Here is a 10,722-nt window from a genome sequence, read left to right on the forward strand (position 1 = left end):
CATGTTGAGGCTGGCTCTTTAGGCTGGTCAGGTCCATGTTGAGGCTGGCTCTTTAGAGTGTTCAGGTCAGGTCCATGTTGAGGCTGGCTCTTTAGAGTGTTCAGGTCCATGTTGAGGCTGGCTGTTTAGAGTGTTCAGGTCCATGTTGAGGCTGGCTGTTTAGGCTGGTTCTTTAGAGTGGTCAGGTCCATGTTGATGTTCAGGTCCATGTTGAGGTGTTCAGGTCCATGTTGAGGCTGGCTCTTTAGAGTGGGCTGGCTCTTTAGGTGGTCAGGTCCATGTTGAGGCTGGCTCTTTAGGGTGGTCAGGTCCATGTTGAGGCTGGCTCTTTAGAGTGTTCAGGTCCATGTTGAGGCTGGCTCTTTAGGTGTTCAGGTCCATGTTGAGGCTGGCTCTTTAGGGTGGTCAGGTCCATGTTGAGGCTGGCTGTTTAGAGTGTTCAGGTCCATGTTGAGGCTGGCTGTTTAGAGTGTTCAGGTCCATGTTGAGGCTGGCTGTTTAGAGTGTTCAGGTCCATGTTGAGGCTGGCTCTTTAGGGTGGTCAGGTCCATGTTGAGGCTGGCTCTTTAGGGTGGTCAGGTCCATGTTGAGGCTGGCTGTTTAGAGTGTTCAGGTCCATGTTGAGGCTGGCTGTTTAGAGTGTTCAGGTCCATGTTGAGGCTGGCTGTTTAGAGTGTTCAGGTCCATGTTGAGGCTGGCTGTTTAGAGTGTTCAGGTCCATGTTGAGGCGCTCTTTTTAGAGTGGTCAGGTCCATGTTGAGGCTGGCTCTTTAGAGTGGTCAGGTCCATGTTGAGGCTGGCTCTTTAGAGTGGTCAGGTCCATGTTGAGGCTGGCTCTTTAGGGTGGTCAGGTCCATGTTGAGGCTGGCTCTTTAGGGTGGTCAGGTCCATGTTGAGGCTGGCTCTTTAGGGTGGTCAGGTCCATGTTGAGGCTGGCTCTTTAGGGTGGTCAGGTCCATGTTGAGGCTGGTTCTTTAGAGTGTGCAGGTCCATGTTGAGGCTGGTTCTTTAGAGTGTTCAGGTCCATGTTGAGGCTGGTTCTTTAGAGTGTTCAGGTCCATGTTGAGGCTGGCTCTTTAGGGTGGTCAGGTCCATGTTTTGCTAAAGCTTTGTAAAGAAGAATGTTCAGATGAAATCTGATTGAAGGAAATTTGTTTTGCAATGTTTATGGTCAGTCACAGTGGTCAGGTATTCTGCCACTGTGTACTCTCTGTTTATGGTCAGTCACAGTGGTCAGGTATCCTGCCACTGTGTTCTCTCTGTTAGGGTCAGTCACAGTGGTCAGGTATTCTGCCACTGTGTACTCTCTGTTTATGGTCAAATAACATTCTAGTTGGCTCTGTTTAAAAATATATATATTTCCAGTGTATCAAGTAATTATCTTTTTGTTTTCTCATGATTTGGTTGGGTCTAGTTGTGTTGCTGTCCTGGGGCTCTGTGGGGTGTGTTTGTGTTTGTGAACAGAGCCCCAGGACCAGCTTGCTTAGGGGACACTTCTCCAGGTTCATCTCTCTGTAGGTGATGGCTTTGTTATGGAAGGTTTGTGAATCGCTTCCTTTTAGGTGGTTGGAGAATTTAACGGTTCTTTTCTGGATTTTGATAATTAGCTGTTATCGGCCTAATTCTGCTCTACATGCTTTATTTGGTGTTCTACGTTGTACACTGAGGATATTTTTGCAGAATTCTGCATGCAGAGTCTCAATTTGGTGTTTGTCCCATTTTGTGAAGTCTTGGTTGGTGAGTGGACCCCAGACCTCACAACCATAAAGGGCAATGGGTTCTATAACTGATTCAAGTATTTTTATCCAGATCCTAATTGGTATGTTGAATTTTATGTTCCTTTTGATGGCATAGTATGCCCTTCTTGCCTTGTCTCTCAAATCGTTCAAAGCTTTGTGGAAGTTACCTGCGGCGCTGATGTTTAGGCCGAGGTATGTATAGCTTTTTGTGTGCTCTAGGGCAACGGTGTCTAGATGGAATTTGTATTTGTGGTCCTGGTGACTGGACCTTTTTTGGAACACCATTATTTTGGTCTTTCTGAGATTTACTGTCAGGGCCCAGGTCTGGCAGAATCTGTGCAGAAGATCTAGGTGCTGCTGTAGACCCTCCTTGGTTGGGGACAGATCTAGGTGCTGCTGTAGACCCTCCTTGGTTGGGGACAGAAGCACCAGGTCATCAGCAAACAGTAGACATTTGACTTCAGATTCTAGTAGGGTGAGGCCGGGTGCTGCAGACTTTTCTAGTGCCCGCGTCAAATCGTTGATATATATATATGTTGTAGAAGATGGGGCTTAAGCTGCGTCCCTGTCTCACCCAACTCTCTCTCTCTCCCACTGCATGTTGCACTGTAATAATATAATGGACTGACATATTGAACACATGAGGGCGCTGTCGAGGCAGTAGATGAGTTGTTACCGGTAGGAATAGTGTTGCATATCTGAAACGTCTACAGCTATCAGGTGTACAAAATAACATCTCAAGTGCCTTAAATGTAACATTTAGAAACACATTTAGCCTAGATTTAAAACAAAAACACGTTCCTATGGCTTGTGATACAAATTATATTTGATTTGTTGAATGTTTACTTTTCCAAAATTAGGCCTACTGAATTTATAGTCTGGGCCCTATAGGCGATCTATCAAAAATGACAAATTAGAAGCACATTTAACCATACTTTCCCACTGGATGTTAAAGTGGTTTACAAAACATGTCCACCTAAGTGGAAATATTGCACCACCTCAGAACCCGGGTCCATCTCTGTCCTCGCGCCTCTAGTTTACCTGCCATCCTTGCATATATTATGCAAATGAGCAGGAGCGGCTGGTGCCTATCCAAGGAGCAAGGACGCTCCTCCGGAATAACCCGAATGGAAAAAGAGAGAGAAGGAGAGGAAATCTGTGAGGAGGAAATTATCCACATGGTATCAGAAAACATGTATCGATGGTGCAGCTAAATTCCATTTTACCTGGCGGGGGAGAAAGCGTTTCCACTGACCGTGGGTTGTATGAATCACGAATGGATCCTAATTTAATTTTGAGCAGGAAAAGATTTTTGCATTTTTTATCGTTCTATTTTATTCTAATTTATCAAGGTAAAACCCCGTGTTCTCTTTTGAAGTGTCTTAGCCTCCTGTCCTACTCTTTGAATAATCTACATAGACTTGTTTATATATTTTGTTTTATTTGTGGTCATTTTTTTCTCTCAGTTTCTTACCATTTAATTATTAATTTGCATTTGCAGGAATACAACTAGCCAAATGTTTTCTATGTCATAGATGCAGAATATTGTAATGCACTTTTAAGGACGCTATATTTGCGCACCTGTTATAGGTGTAGAACTGTACGTACTTTTGTCGGTGATTCTTCTCACATTCTGATATTCTGATGTCGTATTATCGATTTATTCAGAAAGATTTTATTTGACCTTTTAATCATTTCGATCACTCATCACTTCCATTTATTGTTCTACTCATTTATTTCAGCGCACATTTCGTGGGGCATAGACGCAGTGAATATAACAAACTGGCATGAGAAGTGAGTTTCATAAATCATGTATAATTAATTTGTAAAATAATGTGTTATTATTATTATGTTATAATTAAAAAACAATGAAGACGTTATTACACTGTCATTTTGAGATGATTTTCGTTGCGAATGTATTGAGTGTTGTGTTTATTGTCTGAGTTGTAGTCACACAGTAGACATTTTCAGCCTCGTATTCTGTTGATGTCAGAGAAAAGGTCTTTTTGCGCCGCGGTTCTTTTTCCTGACCAACACAAGTGCTGATTACCTGCTAGGAACAAACCTTTCCTTGTTCTCTCTTTCTCCCAACAGCAAAAGCAGCAGTATAATGCTGGCGAAATGGGATACCGCTTCCCAAAGAGGACAGGTAGGAGAGCGGAGCCGCTGTTTTGAAACGCAGCATTGATAGAGCACGTTAAATATGTCGGGCACAGACACCAGAAATCACAACTAATGACCCTGAGCTTTTCATTCACAGAAAAATACAGCAATTATACCTGGATATCTTTCAGTACATAAAGACCCCAAGCTCGTTTTGTAGCGTCTGTGCATTAGATTAAATTGGAGGAAATATGTACAAATATTTTTCTATGTGTATTATCGTTTTTTAAATATAAAATACATTTGATTTATGTTGTAACATTACTAGTGTGCCTATGGTCAAGTAGAACAAAATGCATGCAATTTGTACATGATCTGTACACTTCATTAGAGTCACAAGATGTCTTACCCATATCAACAAACTACTCCCATTAGATAACATGTTCCATGACAGTGTTTCTCTGTGAGAAACCATAGTTTAGGCTTCTATATAGGTTAGTAAACCATGTAGAAAACTCACACTGGGGTCACACAGTTTAGTTCTCATACTGTCCCTTGGTCCGAATGACCATTTATTTTCAATCCAAACTCAGCTACATCCCAAGAGCCCAACGTGCAACAGTTCTATCTGTTGTATAATCTGTAGTTCCTGTTCTAACAAGCAATGTCTCAGTTTGATGACATCACGTGTTCCATAATTGAGCTGCAACATGATAACTGCATGTTGGTTGAGAGTCATTACAAGGAGACAGATACATCTGCTGTTGTACGATCAGTAATTCTCACTCAGCTCTCTGTTCACAATGATGCTCCTAATAATCAATGGTTAATAATGCAAACGCAGCTCAGCCAGCCCCTCCTCTCTCCTCTCTCCTCTCTCCTCTCTCCTCCCTCCTCTCTCCTCTCTCTCTCTGTGCCTTTGTCCCTGGTCTGGTCTGGTCTGGGAGATGAAAGCAGAGGTTGGAGGGCTCAGGTGTCCGGGCTGGGGCTGAGGCTGGGTAGAAGCTGGGGATGGGGTAGAGGTGGAGGCTGTGGCTGGGGCTGGGTAGAAGCTGGGGAAGGGGTAGAGGTGGAGGCTGGGGCTGGGTAGAAGATGGGGAAGGGGTAGAGGTGGAGGCTGTGCTGGGGATAGGGATGGGGTGGAGGCTGGGTAGAAGCTGGGGTTGGGGATGGGGTAGAGGTGGAGGCTGAGGCTGGGTAGAAGCTGGGGTTGGGGATGGGGTAGAGGTGGAGGCTGTGCTGGGGATAGGGATGGGGTGGAGGCTGGGTAGAAGATGGGGATGGGGTAGAGGTGGAGGCTGAGGCTGGGTAGAAGATGGGGTTGGGGACAGGGTAGAGGTGAAGGTGGAGGCTGAGGTTGGGTAGAAGATGGGGATGGGGTAGAGGTGGAGGCTGGGGATAGGGATGGGGTGGAGGTTAAAGCTGGGTAGAAGCTGGGGATTGGGTAGAGGTGGAGGCTGGGGATTGGGGTGGGGTGGAGGTTGAAGCTGGGTAGAAGCTGGGGATGGGGTAGAGGTGGAGGCTGAAGCTGGGTAGAAGCTGGGGATGGGTTAGAGTGGAGGCTGGGGATGGGGTAGAGGTGGAGGCTGGGGCTGTGACTGGGGAGAAGCTGGGGCTGGGTAGAAGCTGGGGATGGGGTAGAGGTGGAGGTTGAAGCTGGGTAGAAGCTGGGGATGGGGGGGTGGAGAGGTGGAGGCTGGGGAGCTGGGGATGGGATGGGGTGGAGGCTGGGGAGGCTGGGAGAAGCTGGGGATGGGGTAGAGGTGGGGAGGATGGGGATAGGGATGGGGTGGAGGCTGAGGCTGGGTAGAGCTGGGGATTGGGATGGGGTGGAGGGAGGGTAGACTGGAGCCTGGGGATGGGGATGGGGTAGAGGTGAGGGCTGGGGCTGTAACTGGGGAGAAGATGGGGATGGGGTAGAGGTGGAAGCTGGGGCTGGGGATAGGGATGGGGTGGAGGCTGTGGCTGGGGCTGGGTAGAAGATGGGGATAGGGATGGGGTGGAGGCTGTGGCTGGGGCTGGGTAGAAGCTGGGGATGGGGTAGAGGTGGAGGCTGTGGCTGGGGCTGGGTAGAAGATGGGGAAGGGGTAGAGGTGGAGGCTGGGGCTGGGTAGAAGATGGGGAAGGGGTAGAGGTGGAGGCTGTGCTGGGGATGGGGTAGAAAATGGGGAATAGAGGTGGAGGCTGTGCTGGGGATAGGGATGGGGTGGAGGGAGGTTGGGTAGAAGCTGGGGTTGGGGATGGGGTAGAGGTGGATGCTGTGGCTGGGTAGAAGATGGGGATGGGGTAGAGGTGGATGCTGGGGCTGGGTAAAAGATGGGGGCGTGGTAGAGGTGGATGCTGAGGCTGGGTAGAAGCTGGGGCTGGGGCTGGGGATGGGGTAGAGGTGGATGCTGGGGCTGGGTAGAAGCTGGGGTTGGGGATAGGGTAGAGGTAGAGGTGGAGGCTGTGCTGGGGATAGGGATGGGGTGGAGGCTGGGTAGAAGCTGGGGCTGGGGACAGGGTAGAGATGGAGGCTGGGGACAGGGTAGAGATGGAGGCTGGGGACAGGGTAGAGATGAAGGCTGGGGACAGGGTAGAGATGGAGGCTGGGGACAGGGTAGAGATGGAGACTGGGGACAGGGTAGAGATGGAGGCTGGGGACAGGGTAGAGATGGAGGCTGGGGACAGGGTAGAGATGGAGGCTGGGGACAGGGTAGAGATGGAGGCTGGGGACAGGGTAGAGGTGGAGGCTGAGGACAGGGTAGAGATGGAGGCTGGGGACAGGGTAGAGATGGAGGCTGGGGACAGGGTAGAGATGGAGGCTGGGGACAGGGTAGAGATGGAGGCTGGGGACAGGGTAGAGATGGAGGCTGGGGACAGGGTAGAGATGGAGGCTGGGGACAGGGTAGAGATGGAGGCTGGGGACAGGGTAGAGATGGAGGCTGGGGACAGGGTAGAGATGGAGGCTGGGGATGGGGACAGGGTAGAGATGGAGGCTGGGGATGGGGACAGGGTAGAGATGGAGGCTGGGGACAGGGTAGAGATGGAGGCTGGGGACAGGGTAGAGATGGAGGCTGGGGACAGGGTAGAGATGGAGGCTGGGGACAGGGTAGAGATGGAGGCTGGGGACAGGGTAGAGATGGAGGCTGGGGACAGGGTAGAGATGGAGGCTGGGGACAGGGTAGAGATGGAGGCTGGGGATGGGGACAGGGTAGAGATGGAGGCTGGGGACAGGGTAGAGATGGAGGCTGGGGACAGGGTAGAGATGGAGGCTGGGGACAGGGTAGAGATGGAGGCTGGGGACAGGGTAGAGATGGAGGCTGAGGACAGGGTAGAGATGGAGGCTGGGGACAGGGTAGAGATGGAGGCTGGGGACAGGGTAGAGATGGAGGCTGGGGACAGGGTAGAGATGGAGGCTGGGGACAGGGTAGAGATGGAGGCTGGGGACAGGGTAGAGATGGAGGCTGGGGACAGGGTAGAGATGGAGACTGGGGACAGGGTAGAGATGGAGGCTGGGGACAGGGTAGAGATGGAGGCTGGGGACAGGGTAGAGATGGAGGCTGGGGAAGGGTAGAGATGGAGGCTGGGGACAGGGTAGAGATGGAGGCTGGGGACAGGGTAGAGATGGAGGCTGGGGACAGGGTAGAGATGGAGGCTGGGGACAGGGTAGAGATGGAGGCTGGGGACAGGGTAGAGATGGAGGCTGGGGACAGGGTAGAGATGGAGGCTGGGGACAGGGTAGAGATGGAGGCTGGGGACAGGGTAGAGATGGAGGCTGGGGACAGGGTAGAGATGGAGGCTGGGGACAGGGTAGAGATGGAGACTGGGGACAGGGTAGAGATGGAGGCTGGGGACAGGGTAGAGATGGAGGCTGGGGACAGGGTAGAGATGGAGGCTGGGGACAGGGTAGAGATGGAGGCTGGGGACAGGGTAGAGATGGAGGCTGAGGACAGGGTAGAGATGGAGGCTGGGGACAGGGTAGAGATGGAGGCTGGGGCTGGTGAGAAGTGTGAAAATACTTTAAAGTACTACTTAAGTCATTTTTGGAATATCTATACTTTTTACTATATTTATATTTTGGACAACTTTTACTTCACTACATTCCTAAAAATAATAATGTACTTTGACTCCATACATTTTCCCTGACACCCACAAGTACTCTTTACATTCTGAATGGCTGGAAGGACAGAAACATGGTCAAGTTCACTAACACAAATGCTTCATTCGTAAATGATGTCTGAGTGTTGGAGTGTGCCCCTGGCTATCTGTAATGATGTCTGAGTGTTGGAGTGTGCCCCTGGCTATCTGTAATGATGTCTGAGTGTTGGAGTGTATATCTGTATAAAAACAAAACAAGTATGCCGTCTGAGATATACGATATAAGATATATAAGATATATGAAATTATTTATATTTTTACTTTTAATACTCAAGTATATTTTAGCAATTACATTTACTTTTGCTACTTAAGAATACTTAAAACCAAATACCATCTTTATTTTTACTCAAGTATTACAATTGGGTACTTATTCCACCACTGCATAGAATTTGACCATTGCTCACTTCAAATAGCCTCTGAACAACCCTTTTGTTGTCCATAAGAGTGTAGTGATCTGTAGTTGTTATTGGGGGTGGATGACAGTTCTCTTCTCTCACCTCTAGTCATGAGGATTCTGCTTTCCTCAAATTCTCTAACTCTTTATCATAACATTGTAGATGATTGATTTGAAGCCAACATTCTCTCAGTAGAAGGGCTTCTACTCATTCTAGAATTCTTCTACCTGGAATTCTGTAACTCTTTATCATAACATTGTAGATGATTGATTTGAAGCCAACATTCTCTCAGTAGAAGGGCTTCTACTCATTCTAGAATTCTTCTACCTGGAATTCTGTAACTCTTTATCATAACATTGTAGATGATTGATTTGAAGCTAACATTCTCTCAGTAGAAGGGCTTCTACTCATTCTAGAATTCTTCTACTTGGAATTCTGTAACTCTTTATCATAACATTGTAGATGATTGATTTGAAGCTAACATTCTCTCAGTAGAAGGGCTTCTACTCATTCTAGAATTCTTCTACCTGGAATTCTGTATCTCTTTATCAAATCACTCCAGACTCTGATTTGGCACCAATGTAGCCTACTGTAAATCTTAGAGGAATTTTGTGAAACCAAAACGTACGATTGTACTATAAAACGTTTCGATGTCAAACATTTAATCAACTCAGTATTAAATCTGTCACCTGAGAGCATGGCTATTCGTTATTAAACTCAGGAAACTTTAACACTGTTAATTAAAGCGAATCAGCTTCTGTTACAAAGAGCTTAGTTTTGGTTTTCTGGGAATGACCCATTCTTCACTCTCTCAAACACCGACTAGACTCTCAATATGTAAATGATAACATTTAATATATTTGGTCAGGACTAGACTCTTTCAGACAGCTGCTGAGTCTGGCGAGCAGGACTCTGGTCAAGTCAGGACAGGCTCAGACAGCTGCTCAGTCTGGCGAGCAGGACTCTGGTCAAGTCAGGACAGGCTCATACAGCTGCTGAGTCTGGCGAGCAGGACTCTGGTCAAGTCAGGACAGGCTCAGACAGCTGCTCAGTCTGGCGAGCAGGACTCTGGTCAAGTCAGGACAGGCTCATACAGCTGCTGAGTCTGGCGAGCAGGACTCTGGTCAAGTCAGGACAGGCTCAGACAGCTGCTGAGTCTGGCGAGCAGGACTCTGGTCAAGTCAGGACAGGCTCAGACAGCTGCTCAGTCTGGCGAGCAGGACTCTGGTCAAGTCAGGACAGGCTCAGACAGCTGCTCAGTCTGGCGAGCAGGACTCTGGTCAAGTCAGGACAGGCTCAGACAGCTGCTCAGTCTGGCGAGCAGGACTCTGGTCAAGTCAGGACAGGCTCAGACAGCTGCTCAGTCTGGCGAGCAGGACTCTGGTCAAGTCAGGACAGGCTCAGACAGCTGCTCAGTCTGGCGAGCAGGACTCTGGTCAAGTCAGGACAGGCTCATACAGCTGCTCAGTCTGGCGAGCAGGACTCTGGTCAAGTCAGGACAGGCTCAGACAGCTGCTCAGTCTGGCGAGCAGGACTCTGGTCAAGTCAGGACAGGCTCAGACAGCTATAAGATTAAATGATTGTCTCTTCTGAGTGAATGTTGCAGATAATTGTATTGTATTTACTTGTTCTTTCTTTTCAAATCTTTCCCCAAAGGAACTTCATAGAACTGCAGATACATTAGCAACCAATGCATCACTAGCCAACACGTCAACCAATGTCTCCTCAGTTCACTCATCTTCATCCAACTCTTCGTCCGTCAACCAATCACCTGTCAAGTCATCTTCAGTTGGCAGATCTTCAGTCCACTACTTCAACACAACTGTAGTCGATTCATCTTCAGACTCAAAGGAAGCACTGAGGTCATCAGTAGGCCTGCGTAGGCCAACAGGTAGGCCACTGTATGTTAGGTTGGAAAAGCCATCTATGGACAGAAGAGATTGTGTAAATGACCCCGTAGGATGTTTGAATCATCTAAATGTGCAAGGTTAACATCCCTCTCCCAAACTTCCCATCTTTTCCAAGAACAATTACCCCCTCTGTCTGGCCTGAGTCACCTCTCTACAACAGACACTAAGAGAGGTGAGGCGGAGCCCCTTTTGTCCAGCCCAGCTTAGTCTAAAGGGGTCTCTAATGAGTACGTCTATAATACGGCTGGGTTAACAGGTTAACAGGGTCAGGTCCTACCACCACTCTCCATCTGTCCCTCTTTCCCTCCCTCCTCAGACCACATGTTGCCAGGGCAAGATGAGATGAGCAGCTGCAGCTATAGGTGCTAGCCACTCAGGCTTAGCTCTGATATAAAGGTCAGGTGGAGGAATAACTGACCTAAAGGTCAGGTAGAA

The sequence above is a fragment of the Oncorhynchus keta genome, unplaced genomic scaffold (assembly GCF_023373465.1).
Source record: "Oncorhynchus keta strain PuntledgeMale-10-30-2019 unplaced genomic scaffold, Oket_V2 Un_scaffold_18795_pilon_pilon, whole genome shotgun sequence".
NCBI classification, from domain to species: domain Eukaryota; kingdom Metazoa; phylum Chordata; class Actinopteri; order Salmoniformes; family Salmonidae; genus Oncorhynchus; species Oncorhynchus keta.